The 23,761-nt window shown below is 43.2% G+C and overlaps 1 protein-coding gene across 12 annotated transcripts in view; it reads right to left on the reverse strand.

Annotated features, from left to right (window-relative positions):
* The window catches only part of LPP (LIM domain containing preferred translocation partner in lipoma), a 736,954-nt gene that overhangs the window by 643,532 nt on the left and 69,661 nt on the right, over positions 1–23,761 (reverse strand). For all 12 annotated transcript variants that reach the window (XM_066241276.1, XM_066241275.1, XM_066241266.1 and 9 more), the window contains one exon: positions 20,646–20,770. The gene's annotated coding sequence lies outside the window, so the exon portion shown is untranslated. The remainder of the gene's footprint in view (positions 1–20,645; positions 20,771–23,761) is intronic.

Below are 23,761 nucleotides of genomic sequence, written 5' to 3' on the forward strand. Positions count from 1 at the left end.
CCTGTCTGTCTGTCGCTATGTGTCCCTCTCTCTGTCTCTGTCACCAAAAAAAAAAAAAAAAAAAAATGTAACCGATAATCTCAAACCACTGAGACAAAGAAATTTCTTACTACATACATGGTGTTTTGGGACACTGACTAATCATTGGAAAAAGATAAAATTAGAACCATTCATCACATCAAACACAAGAATAAACTGCAAACGATTCAGAGATTTAAATGTGAAAAATGAAACTATGCAGGTGGCAGAAGACAACAGGAGTGAACATGGTACTGAGAAATGCTAACTATAACCAAAGTCTAGAATCAATAAAACAAAAGATTGTTTAATTTGTCAATACAAATATAAAAAGTTTTTAATGCAACTTACTCTCAAAAATTTTTTAAATTATGTAATTTTTATATATTTATTAAAAATTACATATAGCTGTATAACATACAAAGAAGGGGGAATGCAAAGGAGGTAAAATGTTAACAGCAAATGAATCTGGATAAAAGTATATAAATATTATTTGGACTATTCTTATCCTTGCAACAATTTTATATTTAAAATCATTTATAATAAAAAATTAAAAGAAAAAAACCACTGACAAAGACAAAAAAATATTAACTAAGAATTAGTTCTATTTTCTAATAATATTTTAAAATAATAAATTAAGCCCAAGCTACTTCATTCCATATGATATCAGGTCAACATATATTTCACGGCTACACAAAGAATTTTGTATATTTTAATTTCTTTATATGGAAAAATATTCTACAAACAATACCTAAAATGCCCAAGGCCACAGTGGATCGGTAACCAGGGCTACAATCACAAGATTTGTAGGTCAATTCAAGCCTCTGAAATTCCAGTTCGCCACATTTGCAATCCAAGTACTATTTCCCCCCTAGAAAGAGCAAGTTTAAAGTTGGAAGATGAACTACATCTAACAAGGTTATAGCTAGCATCAATTTTTAAAATTCTATCTTCAGTAGGCTTTGAGGTTAAGTATCACCAAATGGATGTGGGTGGGGGATGGGAGCACTCTTTTTGTCAGAAATGGATTATGTCACATGTGTTGCCTTCCACTATACACCTGACCTCCCCAAAAGAAGGGAAAATTAGTCAGCCAGTGAATCAGGCCTTGAAGTTTCCTTCCTGGATAAGTTTGTAGAGGGGAAAAAAAAAGTTACGAAGGTTAGACATTATGAGGTCAAGAACCATCAGCCCAATGTAACTGGATGTTTAAACTAAAACAGGTAAAATATCTGGGAAGGCAGCAAAACTCTCAGTCCTCTGATTCCAAAACGGGATCTGCTGCTGACTGGAAAAATTATATATATAATTTAAAATTCTACTGCAGCTAAATAGTAGGCACTATTCCCTTCCAAAAAGCATTAAAATATAAAGGTCAGTTAGCTTAAATGGCATTTTATTGCACATACTTCTAAAAGGCCTTGAACAATTAAAGCAATGAAATATATTCCTTGCTCTCATTTTTAAACATTCCTAGAAGCATAAAAAGAAGGCACATCCCAACATAAAAATGTTAACTCCTCTTCCTTTACACAACAATATGGTCCCACCAAACCTAGGAGCCTTTTCTATAGAGTTTCCAGTGCATTCGTGTCATTTGCGTGAAATTCTTGGCTGTCCAGCAGCTTTCACTCAGGTATCACAGAGATAAGCGCCCAGAAGTGCAGCCCACGGGGGTAGGATGCAAACCCCAGTTCCCTTAAAGACACAGAGAGAACATCCAGACTAGACCAGAGTGGTTCTCCCAGGAGCTTACAATAAAATGGAAGCTATGGCCCCACCCAAGACATTGTGATTCAGGTGAGCAGCTTGGGGACTGAGCACATTTTTAAAGTTCCTCTGGAGATGTTAACAGGTGACCAAGTTGACAAACCACTAAAAGAAAAGTTTCTAAATTCCTTTGCAGCTCCCGATTTCTAGAAATAGCTTGGGACATCTGCTGTTTTACAGTGTCCTTAGACTGACACTGATAACATCATTTTATTTCTCTCCCTGATTCAATTTTCCCAACAACAGCAAAATGGCAAACCAGTTACTAGTCTATAAAAAATATAATTAATTTTAATTTTAAAGTACTTTACATATGTGAACATAAGTTATCACCTTCCTTATATAATACATAAAAGTATTCCTTAGTTTCATAAACATATTTCTCTCTTACCAACTAGTCTATAAATAGCTTAAGGCTCTAAAAATAGCCTCAACCTTTCCCCCCACCCAAAGTAACTGACAACTAGTATCTTGGGTGTGGGTTTTAGCTGCTCAGAAAATCAAAGATCCCAGGGTAAGAAGAACTCTCCAGAGGTTGTCAGGACAGCCCTCATGCTGAAAAGAGGTCATTACCCCATTTCACAGAGGGGTCAAGTGAGACTCTTTCTGCTCAAATAATTTGAGCTTAATCACACTCAGGTCTCGGCTTAATCATACTCAGGTCTCGGCACTCCACATTGACATGCCTCTCTGATTTCTGATAGTTAGAGAGGCTATCCTGTTGGGCCTTCAAATATCGGCTGAATATAGTTCCCATTCTAGTTCATGTGGGTGACAAGAGACAGCCTGAGTCCCCTCTCCTGCAGTTATTTCAGCGATCTCAGCAAAGGAGGTGAATGCCATAACCTCTCATCTGAGGCTCTGAGAAATGACAGAAAAGCCTCAGGTGTCAATACATTGCTAAGTTATTTAATGGGTTAAGAACTCTGGGCAAGATATTTAGTGCAAAAGGGAAAGAATTCCCTATTAATAAAATTGCAAAACCCGAGCTTGGATAATGAGAAGGGGCAGAGGATGTTAATCCTAAACAAATTAGTGCAATGAATTGCAGAGTGTCTGCTTCCTAGAGGGGTCTGAAAGTTAGTGAGGCTTATGATTACAGAGATTCATGGGTCATCATTCCCACTCAAAGGGCAGGAAAATGAAGTAGTTGCCTAGACATACCTGTTGGTTCCCAAAGCCCTCGGGTACCAGGGATTTAATGTTAATAATTATTTTTAAAAATTGTTGTGGAGATCACTTGTTCTATAATATCATTTTGGAGATAATAAAAGAAAGAGGGACAAAGAAACTTGCTCAAGATGACAAAAAGGTTAAGGCGCAGGTAGACCCAAGGGACATTCTAAGAGAAACCCTCCCATCATGTCGTATCATTTCATGGTATCAGCCAAAAAATAGAATGGAACACTTGAAAAATATATTTCAACAGTTATAATCAAGAAACAGTAATCTTTTTGTTTTTCTAACTATATTAAGAAGTTTTCATGGACAACAAAATATACTAAGGGCAGCACAATAGATTTACCATTATTTGATTTATTAAAAAGTGGTCACACTCCAAAACAAAGTTATTTTGATCCACAAAAGATGTGGAGGTTGGAGAAGGAAACGTGCTTTGTGCTTTGATTAGTTCAGTTTACTTTGCAGCCTCCGTGGTAAGGGTGGCATTCTTACACAGGCTGGCTGAGAGGTGAAAGGCAGCAGGAGGCTCAGGCAGTAGAATGAAATTCAAGTCCGCAGACATTCACAGGGCATCTTCTCTGTTAGATGGCTCTGTGCCAGAACCCATGTAGAAGAACAATTATGAGAAAACACCAGCCTTGGCTTCAAACTGTTTAAAATCAAATGAGACAGAATTATGCAAGCAATTTACCCTAATTCAAGCCTTGAATGATGAGATCAAGAAGAGGAGGAAAATGACACTAGCAACAGATCAAGGATGAGAGACAATCACTGGCACATCCAACCAAGGGGGTTCGTATGTGACAGGCAGGGAGGCATTCCAGAGGGGCAATTATCCAGACATCCCCATTACTCCATCAGAGACACACAAGTGCGCAATGACCTCTGTCAGCTGGGTTTTCCAAAGGTACCCAATGCGACCAAGCTAAAGACCGATGTAGATCTAAATGTGCCTTCCCTGCTCCAGATCCCTCTCCACTTCTCTTCAAAGCAATCCAACAAATAGCAGTTCATTACACTCTGCATTCAAAGCCTTGGCTGGACACTTGGTGAAAGAAAGAAACTCATTAGACACAGTCCATGCCCTCAAGGAACTCATGACCTGGTGAGGAAATAGAGAATCACTTGTCCACCATGCATTCATTCAGCTGACATTTATTGAACATTTACTATCTATAGCAGCGGTTCTCAACCTGTGGGTCGCGACCCCGGCGGGGGTAGAACGACCAAAACACAGGGGTCGCCTAAAGCCATCGGAAAATACATATTTATTATACAATACATTTTTAAATAAAATATGTATTTCCGATGGCTTTAGGCGACCCCTGTGTTTTGGTCATTTAATAAATATGTATTTCCGATGGCTTTAGGCGACCCCTGTGTTTTGGTCATTTAATAAATATGTATTTCCGATGGCTTTAGGCGACCCCTGTGTTTTGGTCGTTCTACCCCCGCCGGGGTCGCGACCCACAGGTTGAGAACCGCTGATCTATAGGTTACGGATGCACATGCTGAGGCTTCAGAATGAGCAGGACACAGAGGAGCCCACAGTCCAGGGAGGAAGGCAACATAACACCCAGCAAGTGCTGTGCTGTGTGTTTAGGCCAAAGGAGTAGTATGTGCACCTGAAGCTTTGAGAGAAGGGGCCAGGTTACCAGGAATGATACGGCAAAGGTCATCTCTGCAGCTAATAATTACACGTCTAGCTTGACTATAAGGTAGAAGGAATTAGGTGTCTCACTAAATGCCTCCCTGTCTGTCACATACGGACCCCCTTGGCTGGCTATGCACATGCAACACACCGTGAAGGGCCCCTCGGAGTTTTCTGAGCAAAGACTTGGCCTTGAGGGCAGAGTAGGTTTCCTCCCAGCTTTGACGGCTCACAGACCAACCCATGCATCGGATCTGGAGAAGTCCCACCTGGTGAGGAGCAGAAAGGAGTGGAACCCAGAACTCCAGACCTGAGAGACTCTTCTCTCCAAGCCCTCCCTGCCTTCCCGCGGGGCTGGGAGGGAGCTGGCCGCTCCCGCAGAGGCCACGCTGCCATCTGGGGCTGCCAGCGGGGGGAGAAGCCATTTCATCAAGAGGCTGAGAGAATGGTTAAGAGGTTCTCACCTCAGCAGCGTGGACTTTTTGTTATCGTTGTCTTGGGGAGGCATGTGTGTTTATAAACACTCCGAAACGAAAAGCCAAAACCAACCTTTCTACAGCTACGTATAAAAAGATGTGGACCTGAACTCAAATGAGCATCAGAATGAACATTCTGGTTAACCTCCTTCTTCCACAGTGAAAGCACTGATGCCCAGAGACACCGGGGTCACCCTGCCCAGTCACACCACAAGTTAGATAGCACCTGACTGAGAGTCAAGCATGTTTTACTAAATGCCCCCAGCATGGTGGCCTATGACTCACTCTCTCAGCCCACATTTTTGGTCAACAAAAGAGTGACAGGCACCAGGAGGGGAAGAATCATGCCAAACGAATCCATTTCTTAACTGTGTAGTGCAGAGGCAGGTCATAAGAAACTAAGAAATGAGGGAAGAGAGGAAAAACTATTTCACAACTCTTTTCTCGAAAGCTTCTCAAAGGCCCTTACCTGGCCTGCCTTCAGCACCAGCAGGCTCGGTCCCTGGATGTTTGCTCCCTAACTGAACCGCTCCTACTCGCCCCCTTTTTCTGTCAGCATCCAAACGCCAGGGTGGGAGAGGATGGCCAACCTCTTATGAATCCTTAAGATTTCCTTTATGAGTCACAGCAAACTGAAATAACTTGAGAGACGGGGATGACTTTAGAAACGAAACACAGTTTTAAATCAGTTTCAACTAATTTGTTCCTGTGTGTGGTTATCACCCATGAAGTCAGGAAAAAATGAAGTTTCTAGAGTTGATGCAAAAAATGGGAGTTTTCATTAGGTTGTGTCAGTTGTCACCACAGCATTTCTTAGTAAGATTTTTCTTACTGTCATTTTTTTTTGTTGTTATATTAATTATAATTTGATCAGTGTAAGAGCTGTTTTGAATCCAGGGGACTTTTCCTAACCAGATTGTTTTGGCATTTTAAAGTCACTCACATTCGGGATCCTAAACAATATAGCAAGTATCTCTTTTTCTCTCTCCTTTCTACTCAAATTCTAAACAAAGAGCCATCTGTTCTCTCTCTTTGAAAACATCAGCCCTTGTTTTCATTTTTCTGTTAATAATAATGCTTCGAACTTGTATAATGTCTTTCTCCAACTTGCTTATTAAAGCATTCTGTAGATATTGCCTCATTCATCTCCAACATCACCCCCTATAAACTCAGAGAAAAGGGCAATCCCTGGCAATCTTCAGTTAGATAAGTGATTACTGGATGCTGAACAAATTGTGTACATATCAGTGCATAATGAGGAAGGGGCCTGGCCTCATCTAGCCCAGTTCTGGGTCTTGTAGCTCTAAGTAGAAAGGAGACCCCGAAAGGCGAAGTCACTCGTGTTCGGTCTGTGAGTCAGCTCTCTACCCCTGACTGTGAACAAGTGAAGCTACGAACTGCGCCCTACACATTTTTGTATCTCTGGGAACTGATGCGTAAAAAGAACTCATTTAAGTATTTGTTGAATAAACGAAAGTGTTTGTGAATAGTTCCACAGGTGGTTGTGGCAGAGCTGGGGTCGGAGCTCAGCTCTCCTACCCTCTTATTTCATGTGCTATTTTTAATAAGACCATATAATGCTGAATGCAAGAAAAATACAGGGCTTGCCAGGTGGATCCCGGTCAGGGTACATGCAGGAGTTCGTCTGTGTCTCCTCTCTGCCTCCCTGCCTCTCACTTAATAAAAAAAAAAATTAAAATTAAAAAAAAAAGAAGAAGAGAAAAGAAAGAAAAATAGAGACATGCCAAAAATGGGGTTGGGAGTGTCTCTAAGCAAGAAATCTGTTGAACAAATCCACTGGGAATCCCTGAGTTCGGCCACTAGCCATGCTAAAACTTAACCTGAATTAAGGCTGACTCTAAAAGCTGGGCATTTTTCATGTGCTTCACGTATTTGGGGATTTGGTAGAGCTATTTCTTAGTATTACAAGACTGGAAGAAATGATGTACCTATCTTAATGCCAAAGGACAGCATGTGTCCGTAACACCCCTGCGCCCAATAAGAGAGCATCCTCTAGCCTGCGCCCTACGCTCATCGCTCACTGTAACTCGAGAGCACTCAGTCTCGGGACCATGAAATCCACCAGCACAGAGTTTTCCAATGAGTAGAGAGGTCACTGAAATAAAAACCTTTTTTCCATGTGCCTCGCTGGAAATCAGCAACTCATCTGGCACGTTTTCCTTGTTTTCAGAATACCCTACAGAATACTCTATTCTCCACTGCTACTCCTTGAAGCTAAAGGAAAAATAAATTGTTGCTAGAAAAGCAAGTTAAACATGGGATTCTGTCATCTGAATTGCTTCTCTGATAGTGGTTCTAACAAAGTCATTAACTCCCTAAAGAGTCTTTAAAACCAGACTGTGTAGACAAGAAAGCTGGAAGTCCAAAGAGAGAAAGAGAGAACATTTTTAAGTAAAAGAAAAAAGAAAAGAAATCATAGAGCCAAAGAGAACTCAAGTATATTATAATGTGGTCTCACATAAAGTAAATTAATTACATGTATGAACAGGAAACAAATTATAATAGTTACCAAAATTAAAAAAAAAAAAGTTAACATAAATTAAGCTTCTGACCCCCCTGATGATTTTGTTTTTTCAAAGGGGGAGGTGGGGGAGGGTGGTGGAAAGGGGAAAGAGTAAGACATGGGGCTCAAGGTCAGAGAAACTTATCCCCCTAACACGCTGTGTCTGACAGGGACACAGAGGCCGCCATGGGGCTTAGACTGCCAAGCACACTGTGGGAAGCGCTGATACCAAGCCACGTAGCATCAGCAGGAGAAACAGACAGCAGGCACTTCAACGCACACTCTGCAGAGAGGCACCTGCACAGAGAACAGATGCAGCAGGTTGAATCCCTGCTCTGTGCCTGCTCCTTTCCCACTCCCCACTCCTTGCTCCGAGAAGCCCACAGAATCAAGGCTGCCCAGCAACCTTTTATCATTCTTGTGGCCACTACACAAAACGGTAACCTCTCCCCATATGTTCCTGACAAAAGTTTTCCCTTTGCATACATATAGACCTTCCTGTTCTCAGACTACCTCCAAAAATATCACCTTGGACCCTGCCTACATACCCGGGTCATCATCCAGCATCTTAGCGTTGTATACTTCAAAATGAAAGGGTCCTGCATTTAACAGATCCGCAGAATTTACTTGACTGGCCTTGATTTCCAAACCCAAGTTTTTCAGAGGATCGCTTGTAAGCCAGCCATTGGGGCAGTCGGTTCACTAAGTGTTCATTTGCGCCTGATCATTTGTCTATGATGTCTGCAAGGACAGAGGAGCCCTTGCCATGCTCCTCCTGCCAAAACTAGGTCTGAGCAACAGCCCTACTGGCCAACAAGCACATACAGTTTGATAGTGATGACTGGTACTGCTCCCAGTAAAAGTTTCTTTCAAAGGATGTTGCTGACCTAAAAATTTAAGTACTCAAAGTTGAATGGTTTGGGGATAGGCACACAATCTGAACCTCGGTTTCTTTTTTCTACAAAATAAAGCAGTCAATTCAGTAAGGTTTAGATTTCCTACTGGCTCAGAAAGTCTCTGTCGCCTGACCAGGCGGTGGCGCAGTGGATGGAGTGTCGGACTGGGATGCGGAGGACTCAGGTTCAAGACCCGCGGTCGCCAGCTTGAGTGCGGGCTCATCTGGTTTGAGCAAAGCTCATCAGCTTGGACCCAAGGTTGCTGGCCCGAGCAAGGGGCTACTCGGTCTGCTGAAGGCCCACGGTCAAGGCACATATGAGAAAGCAATCAATGAACAACTAAGGTGTCGCAACGTGCAACAAAAAACTAATGATTGATGTTTCTCATCTCTCACCGTTCCTGTCCGTCTGTCCCTGTCTATCCCTCTCTCTGTCTCGGGAAAAAAAAAAAAAGAAAGTCTCTGTCTAATTATGAAGTTCCTAGTGAAAAGGTCTGCTCCTCTCCCTCTTCGTCGGTTCATCTCCACTCCACCCTCTCTCATGCACGCAGGCACACCTACACACACACACACACACACACACGCACACACACACTTGTCCTTTCCAGTCCATCACCTTGCAAGGCAAGCTGCAAGTAATCCCTCCCCACATTCCCCATCACTGCTTCTCTGCTTGAGATTTGACACCAAGAAGATTTTTACATTAGTTTATGAGATAGAAATGAGAGTCACAGACACCACGCACACACAGACCTCACCTGGAGATGAGGTCCTCCAGGCCTCCCAGCTGCCTCTTCACGCCCCCAGGCCACGAGGCAGTCCTCGGCCAGGGTCGCAGCTGCTCGAGTCCCAGTGCTACTTTTTCCTCCCTGAGACTTTGAACAAGTCATTTTACCTCTCTCGGCCTCAGTTTCCCTAGTTATAAAATAAAGTGTTTGGGATAAAACAAATGTGAAAGCATCTATCAACTCTGACATCCTACTCTAGAGCTCTGAAATTTCATTACAAATCAAAGCCAACAGCCACCAAAGCCCTCTTCTCATATTGATGTTTACCTACAGGGTCCCAGGTGAACGGAAGTGACTTTTTGCATGGTCCTGTGCAATTAATAATAATAGCACAACTGTAGGGGCAAATACTGCTAATTTGTGTTTGTTTATTTATTTCCAGGCTAAAATAACAAAGCTGCAAACACCAACTGCCAGTGGTCTTTGGGGACTCCATGATGCACCTCCCCCCTTTTTTTTTACAATGAGCCAGAAGTTCAGAACCTGAAAAGGTGAAAATAGAAACCACACCATCAAAAGATGGAAGCTGAAATATTGAGAAATTGACTTAGGAAAATCATACCACATGTCTCCTTAAAACCGTTAAGATATTAGGAAGGGCTAACACAGAGTGAAAATGAACCAGAGCGCAGAAAAGACTGATTTGCCTAGGATCCCTCTCAGCCGTGTCGTCAGCGGGAATAGAGAACATTCACGTTTCTATTTGCCACCCTCAACTGACATGGTTGATCATTTGTTTTGTTTTAAATAAAATGGGGAAGCAACAAATATATGAAATCCATCTGCAAAAAAACCATATTTGCATGTAGAAAACAAATAAGGGGGTGCCTGAACGGGTGATTAGGCATGTAATTGCCCATCTGCGCCCAGGGCCTGGCCTCCCTGCAGGTGTGGCGATCTCTGGAGCAGAGACTCGGAGAGTTCTCCGTCACGGAAGGTGACACGTTGGAAGGGAAACCGGTACCCTCCACAGCGAGACCTGTTTGGAGCGGCCCACCACCACTGTCCGAGCTCTCCACCCACAGCCCCGGATCTTCAAGCTGAAACCCAGAAATACCTTGGTCACCCTTTTGTTAGGTTTCCGGGGATTCTTTAAATCTCAAAGGCAATTTGTTTTTTCTGAGCACCTATCTTCAAGGTGAGCTTAATGAACATTTGTTGCTGCAACTATTTTTATGAGCATGATGCCTCCCCTCTCCTATACTCTTCACATTGGTCACCACATCCCAAGCACACTAGCCTCCTCACTTTTCTGGAATGTAGCCAGCATGTTTCTGCCTCAGGGCCTTTGCAATAGCTTTCTCTCAGCCTAAAACATTCTCCCACTCTTACCACAGGTTTAGGTTCATGGCCTCGTTTCATTTAGATTCCTGCTCAAGTGCACTCATCAGTAAGACCATCTCAGACCAATGAATTTAAATGTCTCCTCCCTAGCCCCTGCGCCCTTAACCTGGTTTATTGCTCTTCTGAATATTATTACAGGCCCTGGCCATGTTGGCTCAGTGGCAGAGCATTTAGGCTGATGTGTGGAAGTCCCGGGTTCGATTCCCAGCCAGGGCACACAGGAGAAGCAACCATCTGCTTCTCCAACTCCTCCCCTCCCCCTTCCCCCTTCTCTCTCTCTCTTCCCCTCCCACAGCCATGGCTCAAATGGTTCGAGTGAGTTGGGCCCAAGCACTGAGGATGGCTCCATGGCCTAAACTCAGGCGCTAAAATAGCTCAGTTGCCAAGCAATGAAGCAGCAGTCCCAGATGGACAGAGCATCGCCCTGTAGGGGGCTTGCTGGACGGATCCCAGTCAGGGCACCTGTGGGAGTCTGTCTCACTGCCTCCCCACCTCTCATTTGATTATATATATATATATATATATATATATATATATATATATATATATATATATATCTCACAACCTAAATATGATATATTTCCTCATTAGTTTGTGTATATTATCTGTCTCCATCAAATAGAAGGTTTGTTGAATTTGGCTCATGGTACTATTTCTAGAACCTGGAAGAGTGTCTAGCACACAGCAGGTGCTCAAGAAACAGTTGTTAAGTTAATGAGTCATCATTATCATTTGCAAACCACTACACTAAGCACCAAGGGTCCTCTTATGAAATAAGACAGGATTCCTGCTTTTAAGAAGCTTCTACAAACTCGTGGAAGAGGAAGGCTAAGCATCTGTTTATGAACTCAGCACAGTGACAGGAATGTTCTACAATGAATACACAGAACACTCTGAGAAATAAGTTGTTGACAAAAGAATGGTGGAGGAGGGCTAGAGAGAAGCCAGGAGAACAGAATTCTCTGGAAATAGCTTTAAAACGCACACAAATCAACCTCAAAAATACAATCAGTACAAAAAAATTACTAAGACATCCTCAGCTAGACTCTTTTCCTTCATCAATAATGCTAAATGGGACAAAAGAACGCCCAAGATAAGTCAGCATTTACGTGTGCCAAGACCATGGAGAAAGGAAGAGTCGCTTTCATCCATAAAGCCCTTATTTGAAAAGGGGAATTATTTAAATGTATGCAAAATGTGCCTTCTGAAAATTCCATACTGTCCACACAGGGTGGACCTTAAGGACAAGCAGTCCGACTTCTTATTCCTTCAACAAAGGACCCATCAGTCTCAGCCCCTCCTAAATACCTGCAAAGACAGAGTCTGTGTCCCCTGCCACGGCAGAGTCCTGCTCTGCTCCCGCCCCCTGAATCTCCTTTCACTCTTCTTCACTCTAACCACTTCCCGTTTCTCTTCTCAATGCGCAAAGGCTCGGGGTGCCAGTGCTATGGACCATCCTAAACTGCCTTCTTCCTTTCTCTCCTCTACGTGTCTGTCCCCCCCATTGCTCCAGGACTTTTTATTCTCCCACAGCTGACCTAGTACTCAAACAATTTAGCATTCTGCTAGGATCTAAGGATTTTGTCTGGGATTGGGGGAGGCGCACAGAGGATCCAAAGGATTCATGGGTTAACTCCATGGGCCCTAACCCAATAAAAACCCTGGCAAAGTCAACTAATTTTGTGACCCTGACTTTAAAATGCCATCTTTGTCTTAAATGACAACAGTGCAAACATTATAACTCTTATGACCCCACTCTACCTCAACAACATACAGAACTTGGGGAGCCTTGTGCATCCAATAACCTGTGACCCTTCTAGTAGTTTTCTCCTAGCCAACTCCCACAGACAACCTCCACAAATAAAAGTGAGGTTAGAATATGTTGTTTTTAACCATCTCTATACTTCAGAATTGGATTCTAGCCACTACTTGCTGTGTGACTTTGGGCAAGACATTTAAAATCAGCAAAGCAAAGCCTCCCAAAAAGTAAAATAAAAAGAGGTCTCTAAATATCTAATTCAAAAATAGCCAAGATTCCTCGTATATGCTTCCATCCTCACTTTTCCTCCTATAACCATTACAGATATTTCTAAATGGTTGTGGATTCTTTCCTACTCAGTTGGATACAGCTTCAGAAGCCTTCTCAACACAGCATCTCAAGGAGCCACTACCAACACACTGTAATGGCCACATGAAATGAAATCCAAACCACTCATTCTTCAGAGAAAGAAATTTGAAGCTGAAAGATGGACCATGAGCTCCTCATGTCTCGGTATGAGGAGTAGAACCAGAGCTACAAAGGCCCCTGCCCCCATTCTCCTAAGGCACATCTCCTCTTCTAATGTTGATGCTCTGCCACTATTCCTTGGAGTGGGGGAGGGGAGCTGGCTATTGTATTAAGTTGTAAGAAATACTGATAAAGGGTTTCTAAGTAGAGACAGAAGCTTCAGAGAAGGCTTGGAGGAAGAGGGGCATTTGAGTTGGCCTGAAGCTTGGCATCTGTAGGAACCAGTGTGCTGTATCTATCTTTAGCAGGAGAAAGTTCAGGATCAAGGAAGCATTTCCAGTAGAAGGAATAGCACTAGCTAAGTAATGGTGGGGACTGCTGTGTGCTGAGAGGACCCCGTGGGCTGCTGAGCAGAGCAGTAACCATAACAGAGGCAGCAGATGGAGGTTGGGGAGGGGGAACAGAGATGACAACAAGACAAGATTAGAAGAGTCAACCAAAGTCTTTGTGGTGTTTTTGATGCTGATTTTTAAAATTGATTAAAAGGCCTTACAACTCATAAATGGGAAAAGATCAGACAAAAATGAAGAAAAAGTAAAGAACAAATCTCTATTCTTGATGGGGAAAAAGCCTTACTATTAACTGTATTACAGGAATACTTTCATTATGTAAAAGCCTATTTTGTTTTCATGTCATTCTTAGATTACATCATAGAGTGGCTACGGCCATCCTGTACCATATTATAAATAAATCACTAGCTTAATCATAGAATGAGCCAGGGCCCCAGATTTAAGAGGAGAATATTAGATCATTTTAATAACTGATATAACTCAAGCCAGTCGCCATTGAAGCAGGGTGAGGTGATGTCATCCTAAAGAAGTCCAAAGAGGAGCCAAAGAGGGTCATCGCTGGGCAGGTCCCAGAAAAGCTTCCACTTGCAAAAGAAGAGGAGGCTGATAGCAACTGGGTGGGGCTCATCCTGTGCACTAGACAGTTTTGTCATGAAAACCAACACTTACTTTTCTAGTAGAGATGCCTGAGAGGCTTCCTTATGGAACATCATACATAAATATTTGGTTCCCAGAATTATTGCATTTCCAAATACCAGAAAATGTGAGCATATTATGATGTTTGTATTCACGTCTTGGGAGCAGAACTATAACTGTTAAGTCTTTTAGTTATTCAGGAAAACAGGAAATCTGGATGACATGAGCAAATGCTGCAGGGGACAGTACAAAGTGGGGGCTTTAAGATAACGGCCTGACAAAGAGAAAGAATGAAGAGGGATGTTTAGCAGGTACAGAGTATAAAGGAGATGAAAAACTTTACGTTTAATGGGCACCAACTGCATAAGCACCACACTCAGGCACTTGAGAAACAGCATGCTGCTTTGTGAGCACCAAAGAATCTGCGAGGTAGGTGACATCTGCCTTTTTTTTTTTTCAGGAATGGAAACCAGTTTAAAAAATAATTAAGTGACTTCAGGTTATGCAGTTATTACATGATACTTCCTACTCCAAATTTTGCTTTACCTTGTTGCTGGCATGCAAGTAAAACCATGTCATACTATGGACTTTTAATAAAAATAAAATAATGGATAAGAAACAACTTACAAGCACTGAAAGTATAAAAATTATTGAGAGCTGAAAAAGGCCATGGGATGGGAAATGGTGTTAACATTCAGCCAGTGACAGTCTCAATGGCCAAAGCCAGCTCTTATTTGGGCAGAGTGAGCTTGACCATAATTCTAAGTCTCCCATTGACATTGATCTTTTAGGAATGTTAAGGTAGACTCTAAAGGAACCTGTCATCTTCTATAAAATATACTGCCAAGCGTGGTTTTATAAAAAGACTATTTTGGTGAGGTGAAGAGACGGATATTCTGGAAAAGAACTTTCTGCCAGACAGGAAGTATTGGTTGAGATTTTATGTTTGATCCTTTCAGTCTCACAGTCATGTTGTGCATTGGCTCACTATTCTTCACACAAATGTTATTCATAACTGCAGAAACACACTGTCTGAGCCAAGTACTACTGATTTATGCAACTTTTCAGGACACAGCAAGACCCAACAGGAGATCTAGACCCTGAAGTGTACCTAAAAGGGACAACCTGAAGGCTCAAGACCCCAAATTTTGACCTGTTTCCCTCAATTAGTTTCTGGGACAGGATAGAGGCTGTAAAAAGCAGAGAAGACATGACTAAACATTGTAGGGACCGATTGTGAAGCACAGACTGTCTGGAGAGGTAGAAGGGAAGCACTGAGCAGAGTCACAGCAGCCTTAGATGGTTGCTCCCATGTCTATCAATGCTCCAAGGGTCACAGGAGAGTGTCCCCCTCTGGGTCTTGGCATCTCCCTGGTAAAGAGCTCAATCAAGCAAGAACATTCAAACATTTCCCCCAAAGCAGCTCTAACTGCGAAGGAGGTAGAAATGTAGAGGGATGGGAGCACAGCATTCACCAATACCTGTGTCTTTCCTTTTACAAACCAGGCCGATCTTGTGCTCTATACTACTATATAGCAATGTTTAGATTAAGATCTTCAATAGTTTCACCCTCAAAAGTCTACAAATGAAATGGATCCACAGAGGTTTATACAGCGGCTCCATGGAACTCCTACACCCACCTTAGCGCATGGTTCATAATACAGGCAGCTCCTAAGCTGGCCCTGTACACATCCACCCTGCTGTTCACGCTCATGTGCTGTCTGTCCCGTTCAGTGCAGGCTAGATTTAGTGGCTTACTTCTAGAAAATAGAATGAGGCAGAGGGAACAATGTGTCACTTCCAGGCTTAGGTCGCAAAAAGCTTCGGCTTCCATCTCTTGCTCACTTGCTCCGAGGGAAGCCACCTGCCATGCTGCCCTATGGGGAGGCCCACATGGCAAGAAACTGAAGGCAGCCTCCAGCCAACAGTCCATAACTGAGGCCCTAACTCCAACAGCCAGTGAGTAACTGGATCTTGCCCACAATCCTGGGAGTGAGTCTGGCATGATGTCCCCACACACTTCCTTTGAAGGAGACTCGAGGTCCAGCAGACACCAGGCTGCAAACTCAGGGGAGCCCTTGAGACACCATCTGGCGGCTCCCCAGTTCCTGACTCACAGAAACTGTGAGATAACAAATGTTTTTTTTTGTTTTAAGGTGCTAAATTTAGGGTAATTTGTTATGAAGCAAAAGATAATGAAGATAGCATCCAACTTTGAGATTATTTTAATAGGCCCTGCCAACTCCAACACTTTTCATGAGACCTAGGGAGTATACTATAAAGAATTTGCTATCACAAGATTTCAAAAGGAAACTTTGTGCCCCAAAATGCAGAGATTCTTTCTAGTTTGGTAAAATATACCCAGGCAGACTCTGGCCACACAGAGATGACCACGGCAAAGTCGGTGCAGTTCAAAGTCAACATCCCACTTCAGCTGCGGTACATTGATCGGAATGAACCAGAGACTGAACCACACATACAAGATGAGAGACTCCTTACCTGCCCAGCTGTGTTCTGCTATCACTAAACCCACCTTCAGAAATAGTCCAGCCAAACTATGGTCACAGGCTCACCTGCCAACCTCCTGAGCTTATGTCATAAGACTTCATAGTTCACTAAAATGTTCTAAGATCAGACCCCCTTCCTCCTGGAAACCTTTCCCAATGTCCCCAATTCTTTCCATTCTCCCAATCTTTCATCTAAGTCCATGAGATCTGAGGCTATAAAGTACTTATCTGATTTCTCGGGGACCTAATGTGAGGCCTGAGACACATGTGGTGATTAATGAATGTACATTGTAAAAAAATACCTTTCTAAGGTATATTTCATTCTCATGTATATGTCTTTCTCTCTAATAACTGTAAGCTTCTCAAGGTCAAAGGCAGTGCTTAATTTACCATGGTGTCCTAAAGATCCTAAAGGTTACAGACTTCCAGACAAACACGGAGATCAGGGCAGAGAACAGCACACTTGCTGTCAACCAGGGGTAAGCACTCGGCAGCAATCTACAAATGAGTCCTGAGGCTCTCCATCCATTTGGCATCAGATCCCTGCAACTGCACAGTAATCCAGTGAGGAAGGAGCTGAGAATTCCTCCGACACTTCCAGGGTCATCCCCAAAGTAGAAGTGTCTCCGCTGTGCTCAGGTCAGGAAATGGAAGAACATGGAATTAGGAAGTAGAAAGTGAGCAAGAGAGAAATAGCTCTTCGTTTTAATTTCATGGACAGAAACACCTCATACAATATATCCCTGGGTTACAGAAAAGCAACAGCAAGTCTTTTTGTCATTTTTGAAACAATAACATAGAAGCAATGAAAACTGACTACAGAGATGGTCACACATGCCCTACAACCACTAGACCAAGTAATGGTAAGGAGCCAGGACATTCACCTCTGAAAGTCAAGTGGAAGTGACCAATGTTTTGCTTCTGGCAGCGACTAATACCTGATTCTTCTGAGAACCAAAGAGGAAATATTAAAACTGAAAGCCTTTGGCTACCATCAACAATTGTATACTAGTATCAACAGAGGGAAATAATTTCCTTCCTGACTCCCACTGGGCCAGTCACGCCTGGAGCAGAAGGTATGATTAGCTAATCAAACAAAGCCAGAGCCAAACAGCTAGACTGTAGCTTTGAAGGGATTTCTCAGGCATTGACACTTCTTCTCCAAACTACCTCCTCCACTTCTTACTGTCTAGAGCAAAAATAAATATGAAAATAATATACTATTTCATGTCAACTTCAACCACCATCATTAAGCAAGATTCCAGATCTAGCTCCTTTTCAAGACTGAGAATGAGTCAGTACACATCCAATTCTGGCAAAGAGGGGGTGCAGGATTAGGAGAAAGGACATATACTGAGCATATCCTAGGCAGCAGGCAAGCTGGGGACTGCACATTAGGTCATCTTGTTTTCCTAGATATTCAAGACAAATCTTTAAACTAAAGAAGGAAACAACTGTAATAACCTGTCATGTGTGGACCACACTTTACAGTGTGCAAATCAGCTTGGCATCTATAGACCCGCTTGTCCCAAACAAACATGAGAGGTAGACAGGGAAATAGTTGTTATTCTTAATCCTCAGATCAGGGAAATGAAGGCAAGGGGATCTTGTTCTTTCAGGGCTGCACATCTAATGATTACAAGACCTTCTGACATCCCATCCCTCCGTACTCACTGCCATTTCATGAACTCACAAACTTCTCCAGCCATACTGGTCCCAAAAGCCTCTTTCTATCTAGTCATGTCTTCATTCTCATAAAACCACGCAGTCCAGCCTCATCTGCACTAGAATTCCTACAATTCCCCAACAGAGGAATGGCCATTGTCTGGTGGAACACCTTCAGGGAAAGGGACGCTCACTGCCTTTGAATTGATTCTTTCTCACCCTGGAAATGCACCGGGCACCTGTCATGTGCCAGAGAGCCCACCGGGCTCTAGGGAAGCAATCATGAACAAGAGATATTTTTCTTTTTTTTTCTTTCTTCCGACCTGGTTTTATATTCTTAAAGGTATTATCACACCCCGTCTTCTCTGTACTCTCACTCCTGCAACCGTTCCTGATGGCACGTCATTTCCGGTCCTCTCGGCATCCTCATGTGGACAGGACAGTCTCAAGTACCTTTCTAAGGAGAAGATGAGGTCTAAAATCTGACACTGTAGGGGAGCTCTGACAGGAGGTCTAAAAGGTTTATGGGTTTATGGTCACCCACATAGCTCTAGTCCTCTCTCCTTTTCCTATGAGCAGCCAGACATTTTTTTGAGAGACCGACACTTCTCCCGTCTGTAGCTGCCATGACATCAGGGTGGGATTGTTTCAAAATTCAGAGCAGAGCCCCAGTTCACAAGTGCCAATTAGCACAGTGTCTTCCTTGTGGCCTCAGTGGTGCAGAAGTCCACAGATAGCCAAGTGAATAGCAAACAGGGCTGTCTTTCCCCAAATGGCAGGAGGCGCCTGCTGCCCAGGTAACAGTGAGCAGCCCTCTCATGACCATGAGGTTAATCATCCTGACAATGAAGCCAACACACAGAAAAGGTCAGGGTAAAGAGCACAGAAAGATACAGCAAGCCTACTCAGACTGGGCCCGCAGCCCCATCATCTCAGAACTGGCAGGTTTCCAGCAGGACCCCCACCCACTCAGTTGCAGAAAACCTACTCTGTTTAATGCCGCTAAGGCTGCACACGCGTTCCAGAAGACCAAAGCCACTGTTGGCTCACAATCAGCTTACAGACAACAAAACGCCTGCGTCTCTTCCAGCTCACTCTTGTTTAGGTCTTTACTCTCCCTCATTCTGTCATAATACACTAGATTTTATTTTATTTTTTTACTCCCAGGGCAAGGCTTTATGTTCATCACAATTTAATTTCAAATACTGAAAAAAATTCAGGAAGTAGAACAAATAACAAAGATTCACATTAGATGCTTAAAGTGTATGCTTGGGGCAAAGCGTTCAAGACCATGTTTGAAATTTTAACAAGCTAAACTGTTCAAGAGTCAAAGCAGTGGCTTCCAGCCTTTTATCTTATGCAGATCAATAGGGGCAGAGAAAGTTTGTTGTTCTTTTTAGATACATTGACAAAGAAAAGAAAGGGCAACAAAATGTAACTATAAACTGAGCCACTTTCACTTTTTTCCCCACTGATTTGAGAGGGAGACAGAGAGAGAGAGAGAGAGAGAGAGAGAGAGAGAGAGACAAGATCAACTCGTTCCACTTAGTTGTGTACCCACTGATTGGTTCTCATACATGCCCTGTCTAGGGCTTGAACCAGCAACCACAAAGTCGAGCTGGGCCCTTGGGATTGAGCTAGAAATCCCAGAATCTAGCCAGTGACCCCGGGATCAAACCGGCAACCTTGTCACTCTGGGACAATGCTCTATCCACTGTGCCACCAGCAAGGGCAAACTGAGCCACACTTTTAAATGAAGTTAGGTTTTATCGATCACAACAGCATTTTCCTTGTTTTGGAAACCTGCATCATAACCATGGCAAGCCATATTATATATCCAGTTTAAAGCCAGTGCTTGGAGCACATATAAACTAGCCCTCGGGATGGAGACCACAGACCTAGAATTCTAAATAGAAGCCTCTCCCAGAATCCCCCAGCTATTTTCCTCAAGGCTCCCACAGCCCAGGACAGCCTACACCATTGATTCTTTCTACCACCCCTCCTTGCTAGAACACGGTGTTCTAGTCTACCTTCTAAACACAGAGGAATTACAGAACACAAGGGAAAGCTTACCTTCATAGGTCCCATTCCCTTTTCTGAATGTGCAACAGGATTCAAACTCAGATCCCAATGAACCTCTAGCAGATCCTTTAAGACACAGGTTCAACCCTTTGCCTAAGCAAACTTAGCCTTCCCTACCTCAAAGGATTGTTTTGAAAATAAAATGAAATCAGAGAAGCAGTACCTTACACAGGGGTAGACAAGAGCTATCCAATGACATTACTTTCTTTCCTCACAAATATTCATAAGACTGTTTACTGACATTTTCATTTTAGTCTTTAATTTCAAGAACACTTCCCTCCGTGCCAAAGAAGAAAGAAAGAAGCAGTACAATTATTGGCAACCGGAAATCATCATTACTCCAAATTTTCTTCCAATCTCTCTTCATGCCAACTTCCAAGAGCTGAGTCCTGCCTTTTCTTTGCCACTCATTTTATTAGCATTATTATATTTTATCCATTGCCAATGAAATTAACTTTAGAGAAAGAATATTTTGGTTCTTCTCTAGTTCTTAGTCCAAACTAGTTATTAGTGCCATGTGTGGGACTCACCGATTGAGGAACAAAATCTCTTTTTTCCCAATGAGTGCCCAGTAGAACAACGAACAAGACCTAAGCGAGAATCAGGTGACTGGATCCCGTCTTCAGTTCTGTTTCTCAGCCTCAGATGAGCCTACCTGTGGAAATGAGAGAAGGAGATCACTGATGAAACTGCAGAATCTTACCAGCTTTAGAACTTCCCAGCTTTGTGCTCGCTCACCAGGCCACGCTAAGAATGATTCCAGGCTTGAAACCCACAAATCCAGTGGCTCACCTCTATTCCGCCTGAGCCCCCAGTCAGCCCCTGGCACTGTTATTTCACTAGTTTGTCTCAGAATGATGGGGAAGGAGAACGACAGTCCCCCAGTGCTCATCCTCAGCCCTCCCAGGACATCAGCTTCATGGTATTATCAGAAATGAAAGAGACCAATAAGTCAAATACACTATAGACAAAAACAATTACCAGCACAGTCTGAACTACAACAAATAAAAAGAAACAAAGAATATGAGTTTGGAGGTAAATTTCTAAGTTAGGACCTAACGAGCCCTCTGAACTTTAATTCCCTTACCTGAAAGGCTAGTGAGTAGCAGGGAGCTAGACAATCCGGACAGTTCCCAGTAAGTCCTCACTACAGGTTTCATTTCATTAAGAGCTATTACTGTTTTGCTAAGGATGATGCAATATATATTCCAACATACACAGATGCCAAAGCAGTTGGCTGTTTTAAATGTGTCTTTTATATGCAGGAGAAATCCGTGTACCAAAAAAACAACTACTCCTATTTTCATTGTTGTTATTTTAAATAATATTATTAAATCAATCATACAATTGTTTCACGTATATTTTCTCATTCAATCTTCAAATATCCATGTAAGATCAAAGTTGGGAGGTACCTTAAAAAAAGACCCACTTCGCCCTGGCCGGTTGGCTCAGTGGTAGAGCGTCAGCCTGGCGTGTAGGAGTCCCGGGTTCAATTCCCGGCCAGGGCACACAGGAGGGGTGCCCATCTGCTTCTCCACCCCTCACCGTCTCCTTCCTCTCTGTCTTTCTCTTCCCCTTCTGCAGCCAAAGCTCCATTGGAGCAAAGTTGGCCCGGGCACTGAGGATGGCTCTGTGGCCTCTGCCTCCAGCGCTAGAATGGTTCTGGTTGCAACAGAGCAATGCCCCACATGGGCAGAGCATCGCCCCCTGGTGGGCATGCCGGGTGGATCCCGGTCGGGCGCATGCGGGAGTCTGTCTGACTGCCTCCCTGTTTCCAACTTCAGAAAAATACCAAAAAAAAAAAAAAAAAAAAAAGACCCACTTTAACTCTGCCAAATGACAGGAGAAGCTGGGGCCAGAGTAGGGACTTTGCCACCCTCTGGGGCCAGAGAAGGGAGGCAGCCCCTCCAGGAGCCCACCATGTGCAGCAGGCCGTCCGGGGCTCCAGTCCAGGGCTTGTTTCCCTGGACCCGGTCACCACCATTTTGATAGAGGGCAAGGAGACTCACTGGACAGAGAGACTTGTCCTTGGTCCCACAATCTGCTTTGATGCAAAACCCCAAGTTCTACACGGAAGTCTCTGCACACCTGATTCAAAGTGCTCAGAGTGCATCCCTACAGCAGAAAGAAATTAAGTTAGAAAAATGGAGCACAATCAAGATGAGCCCAGCAAAGCATTTCTTGAGAGCTCGTGCCTTTCAAGACGTTAGACTTCTCCAAGCCATTCCACTGAAATGAGAGAAAGGCCTAATTTCAAACTTACACCAGCAGTGGACCTGTGCACAGTGTAATCACACAAAAAAACAAAAGACAGCCCCCACCCCCAAGGCCCAGAAAACCTAAGCTTGCAGAGGCAAATACAAATCAGAACGCTTTCTACAACAGCTGCCAGGGATGTCTGACTTTCCCAGTTTCTAAACTTTGCTGAAAGTCAAGGCCCTCACCTCGGCCCGAGGGCCATCTTTCACACACCTGTCAGCTTCCCCCCAGGCACAAATGAAAGTGACCTCCCTTTTCCATAGTCAACTTCACTTTTCACAATTTTTTTCTTCTTTTCCATAAAGAGAACAAGCAGCTTTGCTAAAGAATGGCTGTGAAATGATTGAAGTTCCCATGCAAACAAACCATTAGCAGAGTTCAAATGCAATTGAAATTACCACTTGTTAAAGTGCTCCTCAATTCCCTGGTAAGTTTCCAAGGAGAATTACATGCTATAGACTATTTAATTGGTTGTTTTCTATTTTTTAACATCCATTTATCCCCACTGCCACCCTTATATTTCAGAAGTGTCTATAAAAGCTTCCCTTGAAAAAATTATACATTGTTGAGGAGATTAAATCTAAAGATTGAAAAGTATCAGAGAAACAGCTGTGGGATTATGCAGCTCAGCAAAATGGATGGTTTTGACACCGTAAAACACAGAATTTTTGAAATCTTAGGGAGTCATCTTGTAATGCCATCATTTTTTACAGAAGAAAACACGGAGATCCCAACAGGGACAGGAAGGGTTGACTCAAAGTGCTCTTCTGGTCAGTGATGGACTCAGGATGAGAACCTGGCTCCTGGCTCCCAACAGGGAAAGGAAGAGTTGACTCAAAGTGCTCTTCTGGTCAGTGATGGACTCAGGATGAGAACCTGGCTCCTGGCTCCCAACAGGGAAAGGAAGGGTTGACTCAAAGTGCTCTTCTGGTCAGTGATGGACTCAGGATGAGAACCTGGCCCCTGGCTCCCAGCCTGTGCCTCCTCTTCCCACCACCAGCGGTTGGAGGAGAGGATGGGAAAGACTCAATGGATTTTCTACCCATCATTTAAAAAAAAAAATACAAAGTCTTCTTCAAATACACTTCTGATCTCAACAACAGATGTGGGCAAGAGCAAATATCTCACCAAAAGGGAGAAAAAGTAAGTAAAGGCAAATGAATGAGTACAGTCAAAAAAGATCAAAATGAGTGAATTTTTAGGAGGAAAAGTCAACACCAACATCTAGCTTCATTAATTAAGTCATGAGACATCAAGACTGGCAATTTCCATGGCTTTACCTAGCCTGGAATGAGGGCCTTCCCCGGGAGTGAGAAGGTAAAGGATCAACGAAATAAAGGCAGGTCCTGTCACATCTGTAAATAGAAAGGATTTTCCAGAGGTCATC

The sequence above is a fragment of the Saccopteryx bilineata genome, chromosome 8 (genome assembly GCF_036850765.1).
Source record: "Saccopteryx bilineata isolate mSacBil1 chromosome 8, mSacBil1_pri_phased_curated, whole genome shotgun sequence".
NCBI classification, from domain to species: Eukaryota; Metazoa; Chordata; class Mammalia; order Chiroptera; family Emballonuridae; genus Saccopteryx; species Saccopteryx bilineata.